This window comes from Arachis ipaensis, chromosome B09 (assembly GCF_000816755.2).
Source record: "Arachis ipaensis cultivar K30076 chromosome B09, Araip1.1, whole genome shotgun sequence".
Classification (NCBI taxonomy): Eukaryota; Viridiplantae; Streptophyta; class Magnoliopsida; order Fabales; family Fabaceae; genus Arachis; species Arachis ipaensis.
The window spans coordinates 95705762-95721997 of record NC_029793.2 but is presented as its reverse complement, the minus strand read 5'-3'; the positions used below and the strand labels follow the sequence as shown (position 1 = coordinate 95721997).

General features: G+C 35.5%; 1 long non-coding RNA gene across 1 annotated transcript; it reads left to right on the top strand.

Annotated features, from left to right (window-relative positions):
- On the top strand, positions 11531 to 11961 carry LOC107617244. The gene is made up of 3 exons (XR_001614870.2): positions 11531 to 11618; positions 11729 to 11841; positions 11920 to 11961. It is a non-coding gene; the product is annotated as an uncharacterized LOC107617244 (long non-coding RNA).

The window sequence follows — 16236 nt, the reverse complement described above, 5'->3', positions numbered from 1 at the left end:
TTTTTCAAAAACTTATCTTATCTTATTTCAAATTTCAAATTTCAACTTCCAAAACTCAAAATTTAATTTTCGAATTTAAAAATCAAATCTTTTCAAAATTTAAATCTTTTTCAAACTCTTATCTTATATTGTCGACTTTTCCAAAAATTCAAAATTCAAAATTTAAAATTTCAAAATTCAAAATTCAAAATTCAAATTTCAAATTTCAAATTTCAAAACTTTTTAATTTAAATTCCTTATCTTCTCTTACCTATCTTATCTTATCTTTTCTAATCTCAAATCTTAAAATCAAATCTTTTTCATATCTTTTCTTTTTTATTTATTTTATTTTATTTTATTTTAATTTCGGTTTTCAAAAAAAAATATTTTATTTGCAATCCGCATCATCTCCCTTTCTCCATCATGGACCTAAGTGGAAATGAACAGTCCAGAAGGACTCTGGGGTCATATGCTAATCCTACTACTGCTGCATATGGGAGTAGCATCTGTATACCTCCCATCAAAGCAAGCAGTTTTGAGCTAAATCCTCAGCTCATTGTCATGGTGCAGCAAAATTGCCAGTATTCCGGTCTTCCATAGGAAGAACCTACTGACTTTCTGGCGCAGTTCTTGCAAATTGCTAACACAGTGCGTGATAAGGAGGTAGATCAGGACGTATACAGGCTGTTACTGTTTCTGTTTGCTGTAAAAGATCAAGCTAAGAGGTGGTTAAATAACCAACCCACAGCAAGCATAAGGACATGGAAATAGTTATCAGACAAATTCCTGAATCAATATTTCCCTCCAAAAAGGATGACACATTCCTGAATCAAGACGGAGGCGGATTTAAAAGCAAAGTTTGGGATCCTGGAATCTATTCTGACATTCGTCACCCCGAATGCCTGAGAATCTGTTTGAAGCTGCTCAGAAGCTTTACATGCCTAGTTTGGGACCCCGGAGGCCGTTGGCATTCCAAACATTGGTGGAGATTTCTGGACGAGTTTAAGCATAAACCGCCATAACAGGAAGCTCATCCAATGTCCAACTTAAGGACTTTAACTAAAAGTGCTAGGTGGGAGACAACCCACCATGGTATGGTCGTTTCTTTTTCAGTTTTATTTCATGTTATTCATTTTTATTCTTTTTCAATTGAACTTGAATATTATTCATTAGCATTGCATACTGCATAATTGCATGAAAAAAAAAAGAGCAATGCACATGGGATAAAAATTAAAATTAAGGCCTGAGCATGTAACATAAAAAGTGGAAAATTTTGGGTAAATAGGTAAGGAAACCTTTGAATTACAAAATATGTATGTTAGGTGAGATCTTAGACTAATCAAGGATTCACTTATTAGCTCACTTAGCCTTATACATATACCCTTTACCTTTACCTTGGCCCCATTACAACCTTGGAAAAGACCTCATGATTTTTGTATGCCTATATTCTATAATTGATGATTGGTTAGATAAAGAACAAAGTTATAGAAAGTAAGGATAAAAAGAAGAATAGAGTGATTAACCCAATAAACACTAAGTGACTAGAGAGTAAACACAAAATCCAGTGAGGGTTCAATAGCTCATCAACATATATTTCTGCTTAAATTGTTAATTGTCTTGCAAGTTTGTAAAATATTTTTCTTTCCCATCTCAATTGTAAAGGTTATTTATCATTATCTAAGGTTTGGCTATGCATATATGATTCCTTGAGAATGTGAACTAATTTAACTAAATGTAAGTTTTATATACAAGTGAATAACAATTAGAATTGCATGATTCATTTAGGTAGTTACATTTAGAATAGATTGCATTACATGAGATTCCTCCACTTCAACCTTACCTTACTCTTTATCTTGGATTCAGCATGAGGACATGCTATTGTTTAAGTGTGGGGAGGTTGATAAACCCATATTTTATGATATATTTTGTACTCAATTTAAGTGATTTATTCAATCCTTCACTCACTTATTCATGTTAATTGCATGGTTTTACTTTCCCTTCCTTATTATGTGATGTATGTGAAAAACATGTTTCCTATGCTTTAAAAATAATTATTTTAATTACCCTTTTATTACCATTCGATGCTGTGATTTGTGTGTTGAGTAGTTTCAGATCTTCTAAGGCAGGAATGACTTAAAGGATGGAAAGGAAACATACAAAAATGGAAGGAAAGTACAAAATGGAGTTTTTGAAGAAGCTGGCAGCGACGCGAACGCATGAACGACGTGGCCGCATGCCTAGCGCGAAAAGGCGCGACGCGAAGGCGTGAATGACGCGATCGCGCGCCACGAGCAAAACGCAGATGACGCAGGCGCTTGACCGAAGTGAACGCGTGACAAGGAAAACTCCAAATGACGCGACCGCATGACCCACGCGGACGCGTGACAGAGGCCATGCACCAGAAATTACAGAAAACACTCCCAGCAATTTCTGAAGCCCTTTTTGGCCCAGATCCAAGTCCAGAAAGCACAGATCAGAGGTTATGAAGTGGGGGAATGCATCCATTCAGAGGAGAGTCTCTAATTAGTCACTTTCATGATTTAGATGTAGTTTTTAGAGAGAGGTTCTCTCCTCTCTCTCTTAGGATTAGGATTTAGGATTTTTCTCGCTTTCAGAATTATCTCTTTTCATCAGGTTCAATTTTTCTTTTTAATTATTCTCTCAATTTAATTTATGAATTTGTCTATGTTACAGATAATTCTCTTAATTACTTTTATTTGAGGTATTTCAGTTTATGATTGCTTTCTTTTATTTACATTATTATTATTTCCAATCTGAAGATATTTTTATTCGAGTAGATTTACTTTTCCCCTTTTGATCTTGGTTAAGAAATCAGTAACTCAGGAGTTATCAAACTCAACGTGATTGATAATTGTTATCTTGTTAATTGAATTGAACTTCAATAATTCCAGTCTTTTCTTAGGGATTGACCAGAACCTGAAGTTCAGACTAATTAATCCACTTGATCTTCCTTTGCTTTAGTAAAGGCTAACTAAGTGGAATTAAGACTCAATTCTCATTACCATTGATAAGGATAACTAGGATAGGACTTCCAATTTCTCATACCTTACCAAAAGTTTATTTTACAATCATTTACTTAATTTAATTGCAATTTAAATTCACTATCTCTCCTTACTTTCAAAACCCCAATTTACAATCTCCATAGCCAATAATAAGAACATACTTCCCTGCAGTTCCTTGGGAAGACGACCCGAGGTTTAAATATTTCGGTTATCAATTTTAAAGGGGTTTGTTACTTGTGACAACCAAAATGTTTGTAAGAAAGGTTGACTGCTTGGTTTAGTAACTATACTTGCAACGAGAGTTTACTATAACTTCTAAACCATCAATCTTCCATCTCTTCATGGATCTATACACATGAGAAAGACTATTGAAGAGGCTCAAGAGCTTATTGATATAATTGCTAGAAATCAGCATCTGTACATAGGTAATGAGTCCTCCATGAAAGAAGAAGCTAAGGCAGTATCAACTGACTTTAGTCCTCAGGAACAAGTTACTGAACTCAATCAGCAACTATCTTCTATAACAAGGCAGTTAGCAGAATTCAAGGAGATGCTACAAGACACTAAAAATGCTAATAAAAATATGGAAGCACAATTGAATCAGACAAAACAGCAATTATCAAAGCAGATAACAGAAGAGTGCCAGGCAGTTCAATTAAGAAGTGGGAAAATATTAAATACCTCACTTCAGAGCAGCAGAAAGCCAAGAAAAGAACAACTGACAAAGGATGAGCAGAATATTATCCAAAATTCCTCTGAGGACAGTAAGATCCCAGAGAGGAATAACTCTGGCGTTCAAACGCCAGAAAAAGATGCAAAGCTGGCGTTAAACGCCCAACCCATGCGCAGTTCTGGCGTTCAAACGCCAGAAACAGGCAAGGAGCTGGCGTCAAACGCCCAATGGAAGCTTAATTCTGGCATTCAAACGCCAGAAACAGGTAAGAAGTTGGCGTCCAACGCCAATCAAGCTTCTAACCCTGGCATTCAAACGCCAGTGAGGGATCAGACACACACAAGTGCTGATAACAACCCCTCTAAAAAGGCTTCTCCAACCACCTCTGTAGGAAATAAACCTGTAGCAACCAAGGTTGAGGAATACAAAGCCAAGATACCTTATCCTCAAAAACTCCGCAAAGAGGAGCAGGATAAGCAATTTGCCCGCTTTGCAGACTATCTCAGGACTCTTGAAATAAAGATTCCATTTGCAGAGGCACTTGAGCAAATACCCTCTTATGTCAAGTTCATGAAAGAGATCTTGAGTCATAAGAAGGATTGGAGAGAAACTGAAAGAGTTCTCCTCACTGAAGAATGCAGTGCAGTCATTCTGAAAAACTTTCCAGAAAAGCTTAAAGATCCCGGAAGCTTTATGATACCATGCATATTAGAGGGTAATTGCACCAAGACAGCTTTATGTGATCTTGGGGCAAGCATCAACCTAATACCTGTATCCACTATCAGAAAGCTTAGTTTAACTGAAGAAGTCAAACTAACCCGGATATGTCTCCAACTTGCTGATGGCTCCATTAAATACCCATCAGGCGTTATTGAAGACATGATTGTCAGGGTTGGGCCATTCGCCTTCCCCACTGACTTTGTAGTGTTGGAAATGGAGGAGCACAAGAGTGCTACTCTCATTCTAGGAAGACCTTTCCTAGCAACTGGACGAACTCTCATTGATGTCCAAAAGGGGGAAGTAACCCTGAGAGTCAATGAGGATGAGTTTATGTTGAATGCTGTCAAAGCCATGCACTAGTTGCTTCCGGAGTGTTGTACTTTAGCTTGTTGTAAACACCTCCTTAGAGTCCTCTCAGGTTCAGGATCAAGATTAAAGTGAGGTTCTTTATCTCTGTTCCTGCTCATAAACAAGAAAAGAAAACAAAGAAAGAAGAAGAAAAGAAATCTCTATGTCACAATATAGAGAATTCCTTGTGAGATGTGAAGAAGAACGAAGAATGATGATAGATGAAAGGAGAAGAAGAATTAGAAAATTAGAAGTAAAAAGAGAAAATATTTTTCTTTTTGTTTTTATTTATTGATTAAATTTGAAAATAGAAGCTTAATTAATTAAAAATAATTGAAAATTAAATTATGAATTTTGAAAAAGAAGAGAGAGAAATAGAGAAGATATTTTCGAAAATTAGAAGACAGAAGAATTAGTTAGGGAGTCTTAAAAAAGAAGAAAGAGAAAACAAGTAACTAATTAAGAAAGATTTGAAAACAAAATAAGATAGAAGATTAGAAAAGATTTGAATTTGAAATTTAAATTTAGAAAAGATAAGATAGAAGTTGAAAAGATTTGAAAAAGATTTGATTTAAAATTTGAAATCAGAAAACATAAGATAGGAATTTGAAAATATTTGAAAAATATTTTAAATTTGATTTTTGAAAAAGATTTGATTTTGAAATTTAAATTTTGAAATTTGAAATTTTAAAATTTGAAATTGAATTTTAAAATTTGAATTTGAAATAAGATAAGATAAGATTTTTGAATTTTAAAGAAAGATAAAAAGATAAGATAGCAATTTGAAAAAGATATGATTTTTGAAAGGATTTGATTTTGAAAAGATTTGAATTTAAAATTTAAGACTTAAGATAACATAAGATAATGATTTTGAAATTAAAATTTGAAACATTTGTTGCAAATTTCGAAAATTAAAGTAAAAAGATAGAAAAGATATTTTTTTTATTTTTTGAATTAATGAAGAAAGAGAAATACAAACAAAAGACACCAAACTTAAAAATTTTTAGATCTAAAAGTGATTATTTTCGAAAATCAAGAGAACAAACACCAAAAGACACCAAACTTAAAATTTTGATGATCAAAACAAGAAAAAATACAAGAACAATTTGAAGATCAAGAAGAACACCAAAAACAAAACTCAAAAATTCAAAGAAAAAGATGAACACACAATGGACACCAAACTTAAGATTTGACACTAGGCTCAAACAAAAGACACTATTTTTGAAAAATTTTTGGAAAAAGACTCAAGAAATTCGAACTCTAACAAGAACAAGAAAAAAAACTCAAACAAAAGATAAAGATTAATAAAGAAAAGAAAAGATTTTTGAAAATTTTTTTATTTTTTTCGAAAAAGAAAAATAAAAGACTAAACAAAATTAAAAACAATACCTAATCCAAGCAACAAAATAATCCGTTAGTTTTTTCAAACTCGAACAATCCCTGACAATGGCGCCAAAAATTTGGTGCACGGATTCCCACACTCTGTACAACAGAATCAGCAAGTGCACTAGGTCATCCAAGTAATACCTGAGGTGAGTCAGGGTCGATCCCACGAGGATTGTTGTCTTGGATCAAACAGTGGTTATTTTGTAAATCTTAGTCAGGCAGATAGAAAAGTTTGATTGTTTAAATGCATAAAAGTAAAGTAAAGATAACGTTACTCAGTGGTTGTGAATCTAATGATAAGAAGATGGTTAAGGCTTCAGAGATGCGTTGTTCTTCTGGATCAATACTTTCTTACTGTCTACTCCGACTGTGAATAATTTCTTCTATAGCAGGCTGTATGTGATCAACACTGGTTTGAGCAACCGCCAATTTTCTCTAGGCTGAACACCAGGCTTAGTGTGAATCCAGTCTGAATGAGGGTGAAGCTCCTGCAATTCATTCCCTTGGTGATCCTACTCAAAACGCCACAGACAAGGTCGAATCTTCCGGATCAGAGAATTTTGTGCCTTGGTTCTAGCCTTTTACCACAAAGACCCTAATCTCCCCATACCTTAGCTGAACTGATGTCTCGAGAAGTCTCCAACGAGGTCGTGGATTAGCCGTCTAAGAGACGTATCCTCAAGCTAATGGTTCATTGATATCTGATGAAAGACGCTTGCTGAACCCATGTAGAATAGAGATAACCTTGTGCCAGTTCAACACATTCATAAGGTTGAAGAACGAAGATACATGTTTGGAGAGGATCAAACACGAATTGAAATAGAACAGTAGTACTTTTATTAATCCATAAAACTCAGCAAAGCTCCTAACCTTAACCTAGGAGGTTTAGTGACTCATACTAATAGAGAAATACAATGAAAGGTTTGAATGGGCAAAGATCTTTAACAAGGGTGATCTTTGTTGTATATATACTAATCTCATAACTAAGAACTACAGAAATATGATAGGCTTAGGCTTGTAGTGCAAAAATCCACTTCCGGGGCCCACTTGGTGAGTGTTTGGACTGAGCTTTAGTGTCTCCCATGTGCTAGGATGCTCCTTGGGCGTTGAACACTGGCTAGGGACACCTTTATGGGCGTTAGACGCTGGTCACCTCTCTGTGGGCGTTGGACACCAGGACTAGGGTAGATGGCTGGTGTTGAACGCCAGTTTTGGGCCTTCATCTCCAAAGACAAATATGGACTATTATATATTTCTGGAAAGTCCTAGAGGTTAGCTTTCCATATCCATTGAGAACTTTCCATTTGGATATCTATAGCCCCAGAAATGCTTGCTTAAATGCACGGAGGTCATATCCTGACAGCATCTACAGTGCTTTCTCTGCCTCTGAATCAGACTTTTGCTCCAACTCCTCAATTTCAACCAAAAAATATCTGAAATTGTATAAAAACACACAAACTAGTAGTAGAATCCAAAAATATGAATTTTACACTAAAACCTATGAAAATATAATAAAACTTAAACAAAGCATGCTAAAAACCATATGAAAATGATGCCAAAAAGCGTATAAAATATCTGCTCATCAGACACTGTTACCGGGGATTAATTGTGATTAGCAAACTAGTGGTTGATTGATTACCTAGAGTAGACACTTTTTCTTTTTGTTTCTTTTTATTTATTTGCTTTTAATTCATTATTTTCTTTTGTTAGTTAACTGTTTGTGATATTGCCTTACTAGGAATTTTCTCAATTGTGACAAGGGAATTCTAATTTCTTTTTATCTTGGTGATTGTGTTTCTACAGAGTATTTTCAAAGAAGAATAGAGTATACATCACCCTTTGGTCAAGCAAATTTTATATGATACTTCCCACCACCACAAAACGATTCATGTTACTATCCTAATTGTGGTGGAGAACATCAAGAATAAGGAATGATGGGGTTTGAACAAGTAAACCAAATGGGATACTTCCCTGGGCCACAACATGATTCACAATTTTATAAATTTAACAACTACCCAAATTATGGTTGGGAAGGTCAAAATCAAAGAGAATTTAATGTCCCATATCCCATTCATTAAGAATCATCACCTCTTAATTATTCAAATCAAAATTCCTTTCAAAATCCACATAATTCATTTTATCACCCTCAAAATCCATTCCAATATACACAAATCTCCTTTCAAAATCTATAAAATTCATTTTACTACCCACAAAACGCATTCTGTACCCCTCAAAACAACTTTACCATAGCACCCACATACCCACAAAATCATTTCCAACCTTCATCTCTTGAGCTAACCTTAGAACAAATTTCTCTAAATACTACTTCATTTTCTCAAGAAGTCAAGAGTTTCATTCAAGATCATATAGAGAAGAACTAGAAGCCTAAAGAAGGAACTTAGACAATCAAATGAGACAAATGGCACAATATCTTACTAAGGAACCAACTAATGTCTTCCCTAAACCAAAGGATGAAGGCAATGTCATAAGCTTTAAGAGTGGAGTAGTGCTTAGCAAGGAGATTGAAGATCAAACTGAGGCTACAAAGGAGGAGTTAGAAGTGCAAAAGCAAGACGAAGAGGTCCATGCACCAAGTGAAATTCCAATGAAGAAGGAGGTTGTGGAGGCATTCAAGCTTAGGATTACGTATTCTCAAAGGCTACAAGAGGTGGCAAAAAAATAGGCAAAATTCCTCCCAAAGGAAGTAATGCAAAATCATGCAAAAGAACAAGAGGAAAACAACCAAGAGAGTCCACACTCCAATGAATCAGAGAATTGCATGGTGGTTGATTTAATAGAACCATCAATCCAAGAAGTTCTTGATGAAGGGGACACTCCAACCAATACACAACACCCAAGTCCTGAAATCAAAGAGGTGAAGACAATCAAGGAAAGCATTCAAAGAAGGATTGTGACCAATAAACAAAGGACAACATCCATAAAAAAGAGAAGGTCAACAAAAAGCAATCCAACCCCTATCCCCAACAAGTAAGTGGAGTCAAGCTAATAACAAAAGAAAGCTTGTTAGGAGGAAACCGAATCTGGGGGCATCAATTTTCTCTTCTTCTCCCTTGATTTCATTCTTTTTAACTTGGTGTAGTTTCTGCCGTCGGTTATTCCAACGGTTTCTAAGAACCATCGCTGCTTTTGTGCTAACGGTTGAGCTGGATGCGCTTGGGGAACCATTGTGACTTGCATCTGACGGCTGTTTGAACAGCCATGACCCACCCAAAAAATAGCTACCGGTGACCTTTTTTGTTGTAGTTAAAACTATTTGGTTTTTCACAAAATTACACGTGAATTGTGCAAGTTTTCGTGGCAAAAGTTACAATGAAATCACCTGAGAATTTAAAACTTTGCAACAATAGTTATCTGCAAGCTCATATGCTACGGATTTAAATTCTCAACAAAAGTTGTAGGAAATAAAATTACTTGCAAATTTCAAACAAAATTCGTGGAAAAATTCGCAGCTAGTGTGCTGCTTTTTAGTACACTACAAGAAAAATGGCCTATCGGGACACTTTTTTCTTGCCACGCTTTTGTGAGGGTGGTCACTGATTTGTGATTTGGCCACACTTTTTTTTGCTACGCTTGAAAAGTCTGGCCATAGAGGGAAATCGGCACGCTTTTATGAGAGTGACCAATGATTTCTGATTTGGCCATGCTTTTTTTTTTTGCAACGCTTGAAAATCGTGGCCATAGAGGGAAACCAGTATGCTTGAAAAGCATGGCTAGTTAGTCTTCCAATTGTCACCTTTTAAAAGCGTGCCCATATCTTGTATTTATTTGGACACCCTACAAAAGCGTACCAATAGAGTTCCCTCCTTCCAAAATTTAGTTTCCCACCCATTTTTTTCACACTTTACTTTTTTTCTAAGTTTTAACTTATAAACCTAGACTAGAAGTGATAACATTAACAACATACACTACTTTACCTCGTTTCGAAAATCGTTTAACCCTAGCTCGCCGTCACTCACACTTTTCATCTCTACAACCTGTTCACAGCCATAACTCCCTCTCTCAACAATGCCGCTGTCTCCCTCTATCAACCCGTCACAACTCCTCCATCCAACCCATCGCAGCACCTACGTCCATCTCTCCCTCCCTCGTCGTTCATGCCCTACGTCACCATCTCCCTCTCTTACACGCATCGCGCCAACCGTCAGCGCTACTAGTCAGCGCCACTCGTCAGCGGCAACCCGTCAGTGCCAACCTTCATTCTTCTAGTGCCGACGTCTCTGGCATTTATCCATGAATCTGCGGTAGGATCCAGAAGGAACCGATCGGTGGCATCTCTGCCGAGTTCGGCGTCAGATGCATCGCTGGCGTCTGTGATAAAGATTCGATTCCTGGTTTAGGGCTTTAACTTGATTTTTCTATTTTCTTTATTTGTCTAAACTTCTAATTATTTTATTTTTTTCTCATTTTGCTAAGATTTAAGTTATTTAATTTTTTGTTATGATATTTTATTATTTGTTCTGATTTTTTCTGAGGATTTGTTTCTGTTTTGATTGTTTTTAAGATTTTCGATTATGATTATTTTTTCTAATTATCTTTCAAATAATTTGATGTTGTTGGCTTGCTTTAACTATTTATTATAACTTAAATGAATGATGTTATTATGATGTTTCATGATGTTCTTCTGTGATTTCCTTTTATGTTTGTATAGAGTCAATTCAAGCTGTAAATAAAATACTAGAAGAGGCTAACAAGCGCGTTCTGGCAACTAGAACTGGTACTTTAGTAGCATTTGTATTATAATTTTGAAAATGTTGCTGTGCGTGTCTCTTCCTCACCCTCTTCCTCTCTAATCCTTTTCTTGTTTATTTTTGGTAAACTTCATTATATTTGTTCATTATCGTATTATCAGGTGAGTTGTTTGGTGCTCTTAGGGGCGACTCATTGATAAAACCAAAAATATAGTCATGGCAACCTTGACAACAATTGGTAATGTTGCATCTGCGATGGGACCAGCTGTAGAGAAGGCAAGCAAGGTGATTAGATCGTTTGCAACTTTTGTATTTTCTATCTTGTTAGTAATCTTGTGTTGTCATCTCAAGTTGTGCTTTATTGTTCATTTTAGGGTATTCTGGCTGATATATTGAAATGCTTTGGTGACAACAAGAAGCACATGAGAGAATGTGCACTCAATACTTTGGATTTGTAGCTTGCTGCTGTTCATCTTGATAAAATGGTCTGTTTCAATCTTTTGTTAAGTGATTCTTCTGTCTTGTGTCTATCCTCTGAGTATGCTACTATTGTAGGTTCCTTATATTACAATTTCTTTAACGGATTCTAAACTTGGTGCGGAAGGGGCGTAAAGACCTTTTTGATTAGTTATCTAGGCAACTTTCTGTGCAAAGTAGTTTTGCTGAAGCTGCACAACTTCTAAAGCCAGCCTCTGCTACAATGACAGTAAGTTTTGGACATTCATGGACCAGCTCTAGCTTTAGTTCTTGAGAAGCTGAAACCATATGGAGGCCTTCAAGGTAGGGTTTTGTATCATAGCTCATTTTTAATCTACTTTGATGATCAGGGTTAATAATTAACATGAGTATTCTTATGTTTATTTTCTTTCCCATGCAATATTTGTGCTTAGAATCATTTGAGTCTGCTAAGGCAGTTTCAGTGGGTGTATCAAAAAGTGTTCAAAAGGCTGGGAAATCAACTGCTAATGGTGTTCCAAAACACGAAAATAAAGCTGCATCTTGGGTATGTTTGAGTTTGTGTTAGTTGATTGCTTTTAAGATTTGCTTGGCTTCATAACTACTTGATTCATCATCTTGATAGCGGGCTGTTGCAACAAAGGGTGCTAGGTCTGAGCCTATATCTGTCCAAAATATAGCGCTTTAGTCTCAAGCTTTATTAAATGTTAAGGATTCAAATAAAGTACTGCTAAGCTCTGTATACCATAATCTACTGTGTTGCTTTACATGCAGGAAGATAGAGAAAGAATGGTGATTCAAAAGTTTAAGTTTGAGGACCACGCATTGAGCAGATTCAAGATCTAGAGGTGAGTCCATTTTTAACCAATGACCATGCGTATATTTTTTGTGATTTTTTAAATGATTTAATGAAATGATTTAATGAGATGAGATGGAAATTTTCATTTGTTCACTTTGCTATTAGAAAAATGTACCCATATTTTTTATTTGGGAACCCAATTTATGAAATTTAAATCTGCATTTAGCCTCTAATATTCTGAATTCTGATGCTATGCCAAGTAATGAGAGTTAATATTAATATCTTCAGGTCAGAGGTGACCAGCTGTTGGGGACTGATGTCTACACATATGACTCAGATCTTGTTGCAGGTACGTATGATTATAAAAAGGGGGCTACTAGTTTTGATTACTAAGTGACAAATTTGACATTGTTGAAATTAGTACTGATTTTTCAATTTGTTGTATAGTTCTCATGCATACAGGTTACTGGTGCCCAACAGCTTCTCCACCTCCAACAGCTATACAAGAGTTGTGTGCAACCATTCGTGTGCTACAAATTAATCGGATGTTGTTTAGGAATCAGATTAGATTTTTTCTAACATAAAATTGTAATTATTTTTAAAGTTTTATTTTGAAAGTTGAATTTATTTTTTCTTAAATGTTTTATTCTTGTTTTATCATGTACATAATTCGTATAAATCAATGGAAGATTAATTTTTTAGTATTTTATTTTATTTAAAAGATTAACTTATTAGTAATTCTATTTTTCTTATTTTTTCTTTTTTTTATTTAAAAAAGGATTAGGCCACGCTTTGAAGTGTAACGACAAGTTTTTAATTATTGGCACGCTTTAAAAGCCTGGCTGTATATCCATATTTCGGCATGCTTTAAAAGCGTGGCTGTATATCCATCTTTTGGCACGCTTTAAAAACGTAGCTACAAGGTTATACATACAGCCACACTTTTAAGCGTGCCAATAGATAAAAGTGTGGCAAAAAGTAAAGCGTACCAATAGATCAAGAAAATCATGGCCATAGATCAACTGGCACGCTGACAGATGTGACCCTTTCAAAAGCGTGCTGATAGCTCAAAAAGCATGAAAAAAAGCTATCGACATGCTTTTTTTAACTTTTCGGCATGCTTTAAAAGCGTGGCAAAAAGCTTATTTTCTTTTAGTGGTAGGAGGAGGAGGAAGAGATGTAAACCCCGCGTAATTAACCAATAATTAGCAAATAAATTATTTATTAATTGAAAATATTAGAAAATTGAAATTTTATAGTTTAACGAGGTAGAATTAATTAAAACATGAATTTTGACACTAATTTTAAATTTTTAGCCCAAAATTAGGGTGAACTGGGCCCAACCCAACTTGCTAATACTCATGAGCTTCAGCTCATTTGTCCCCTAAACAATGAAATTCACACTGAGCATGCTAAGGGAAGAAGAAGGTAACCGCCAACCCTAACCATTCACTAAATTCCACATATTTCACAATTTCGATCTCTGAACGCCATACCGTTTGTGGCCACGTGACCATCGTGTTGAGCTCTACAAAGCCTGCTAGTCAATTTGGTAAGAAACTCTCAATATCACTCTCAGCCTCTTCTTCCCCTAATTTTTCAAAATTGTGAGCCATGAGTATTGGTCTTGATGTTAGGGTCAAATTAACTTGAGAAATTTGCGGGTTTTTGTTCTATTGAGGCACTAGTAAGGTAAAGACCATCAAAACCTTGTAAATTCTTGGATTATGTGAGTTTGGATATTAAAATTTTCTATATGAATGTGATAATATGTGTTAGGTAGTGTATATGTGAATTTGGAAGACATTTGAGGAGATTGGATGCTTGGTTGAACCTTGAGTGCTGGAATCTTGAAGGTTGGAACTATTTCTTATTTTTTCTTTTTTTTATTTAAAAAAGGATTAGGCCACGCTTTGAAGTGTAACGACAAGTTTTTAATTATTGGCACGCTTTAAAAGCCTGGCTGTATATCCATATTTCGGCATGCTTTAAAAGCGTGGCTGTATATCCATCTTTTGGCACGCTTTAAAAACGTAGCTACAAGGTTATACATACAGCCACACTTTTAAGCGTGCCAATAGATAAAAGTGTGGCAAAAAGTAAAGCGTACCAATAGATCAAGAAAATCATGGCCATAGATCAACTGGCACGCTGACAGATGTGACCCTTTCAAAAGCGTGCTGATAGCTCAAAAAGCATGAAAAAAAGCTATCGACATGCTTTTTTTAACTTTTCGGCATGCTTTAAAAGCGTGGCAAAAAGCTTATTTTCTTTTAGTGGTAGGAGGAGGAGGAAGAGATGTAAACCCCGCGTAATTAACCAATAATTAGCAAATAAATTATTTATTAATTGAAAATATTAGAAAATTGAAATTTTATAGTTTAACGAGGTAGAATTAATTAAAACATGAATTTTGACACTAATTTTAAATTTTTAGCCCAAAATTAGGGTGAACTGGGCCCAACCCAACTTGCTAATACTCATGAGCTTCAGCTCATTTGTCCCCTAAACAATGAAATTCACACTGAGCATGCTAAGGGAAGAAGAAGGTAACCGCCAACCCTAACCATTCACTAAATTCCACATATTTCACAATTTCGATCTCTGAACGCCATACCGTTTGTGGCCACGTGACCATCGTGTTGAGCTCTACAAAGCCTGCTAGTCAATTTGGTAAGAAACTCTCAATATCACTCTCAGCCTCTTCTTCCCCTAATTTTTCAAAATTGTGAGCCATGAGTATTGGTCTTGATGTTAGGGTCAAATTAACTTGAGAAATTTGCGGGTTTTTGTTCTATTGAGGCACTAGTAAGGTAAAGACCATCAAAACCTTGTAAATTCTTGGATTATGTGAGTTTGGATATTAAAATTTTCTATATGAATGTGATAATATGTGTTAGGTAGTGTATATGTGAATTTGGAAGACATTTGAGGAGATTGGATGCTTGGTTGAACCTTGAGTGCTGGAATCTTGAAGGTTGGAACTATTGGAGACTTAAGTTTTGTGCCAATTTGAGGTGTCCTTGGGCTTAGGGAGGAATCGGCTAAGGTATGGTTTTGGTTTCACATAGAAAACATATAATTTTTACTGAACACATAGGTTAGATGACCATATGATAAGATGAATTACGTGTTGGTACAAATTTAATGATTTTGATTAATGCATTATATATTGAGATGAATGTTGGGTGACATGGTTGATATGCATAGTATGTTGATTTTGATGATTGATGTTGTAAGGAGAATGATGAACATGATTTTTTATTGTTGATGCATTGGTGGATTATGTTGTTTGTATATGGATTGTGGGGTTGGTATTAATGAAAATGGTGTTTTGTGTATTATGGAATGAATAAGGATGTTGAGATAATAGTTCGGGTCGTTTTGGTGCTGAGTAGAGCTTTAGAATGGTGATAGTGAATTGTATATTTGGTAAAAATAGAGGTTTGTGGTTTTTGAGAAAAGTTTGATTTTTGACCAAATTTTGATGGGCCATAACTCAGCTTTCGGACCCCTAATCTTTTCCAAACTTGTCTTAAATGATTTCTAACAGAAAAGTTATGCGCATCAAAAGTTTGTGTAAAGGTGGATTCTGCAGCACTTAACAATTTTTAGCCATTCTGCAGAACTCGCACAGGCGAGCACACACATGATGCGGGCATTCTATTTGGTTTTGATGTCCTGCATATGGTGTATCCATACGCAAGAATGAAAATTCAAGGGGGTTGTGTATACGGACACTCACACACGATGCAGGCATTCTTTTTGGTTTTGATGTATCGCATATGCGAGAGTGTACCTGCGTACGCGAGCAGGGAAAAATGGACCTCCATATACGTAAGACCTTGCATGTGTACGTGGGATCCTGTTTTTTAGCAACTTGAGTTTTGTGATTCAAACATGATTTTGAACCACTAAACCTCTATTTCTACTCTCTAAGACCCTAGAATTTAGTTGTAATGATAGTGAAAGAGGTTGAACTAGGAAGGGGAGGTAACTTAGAAGTAAAGAAAGTTTGAGATAAGATGAATTATGATTGAGAGGTGCATAAATATTATATAATTGATGAATATTGGTCATAATGATATTGAATGAATGAATATGAATGATAATTTGGCTTATGCACTTCTTATTATCTGAGAT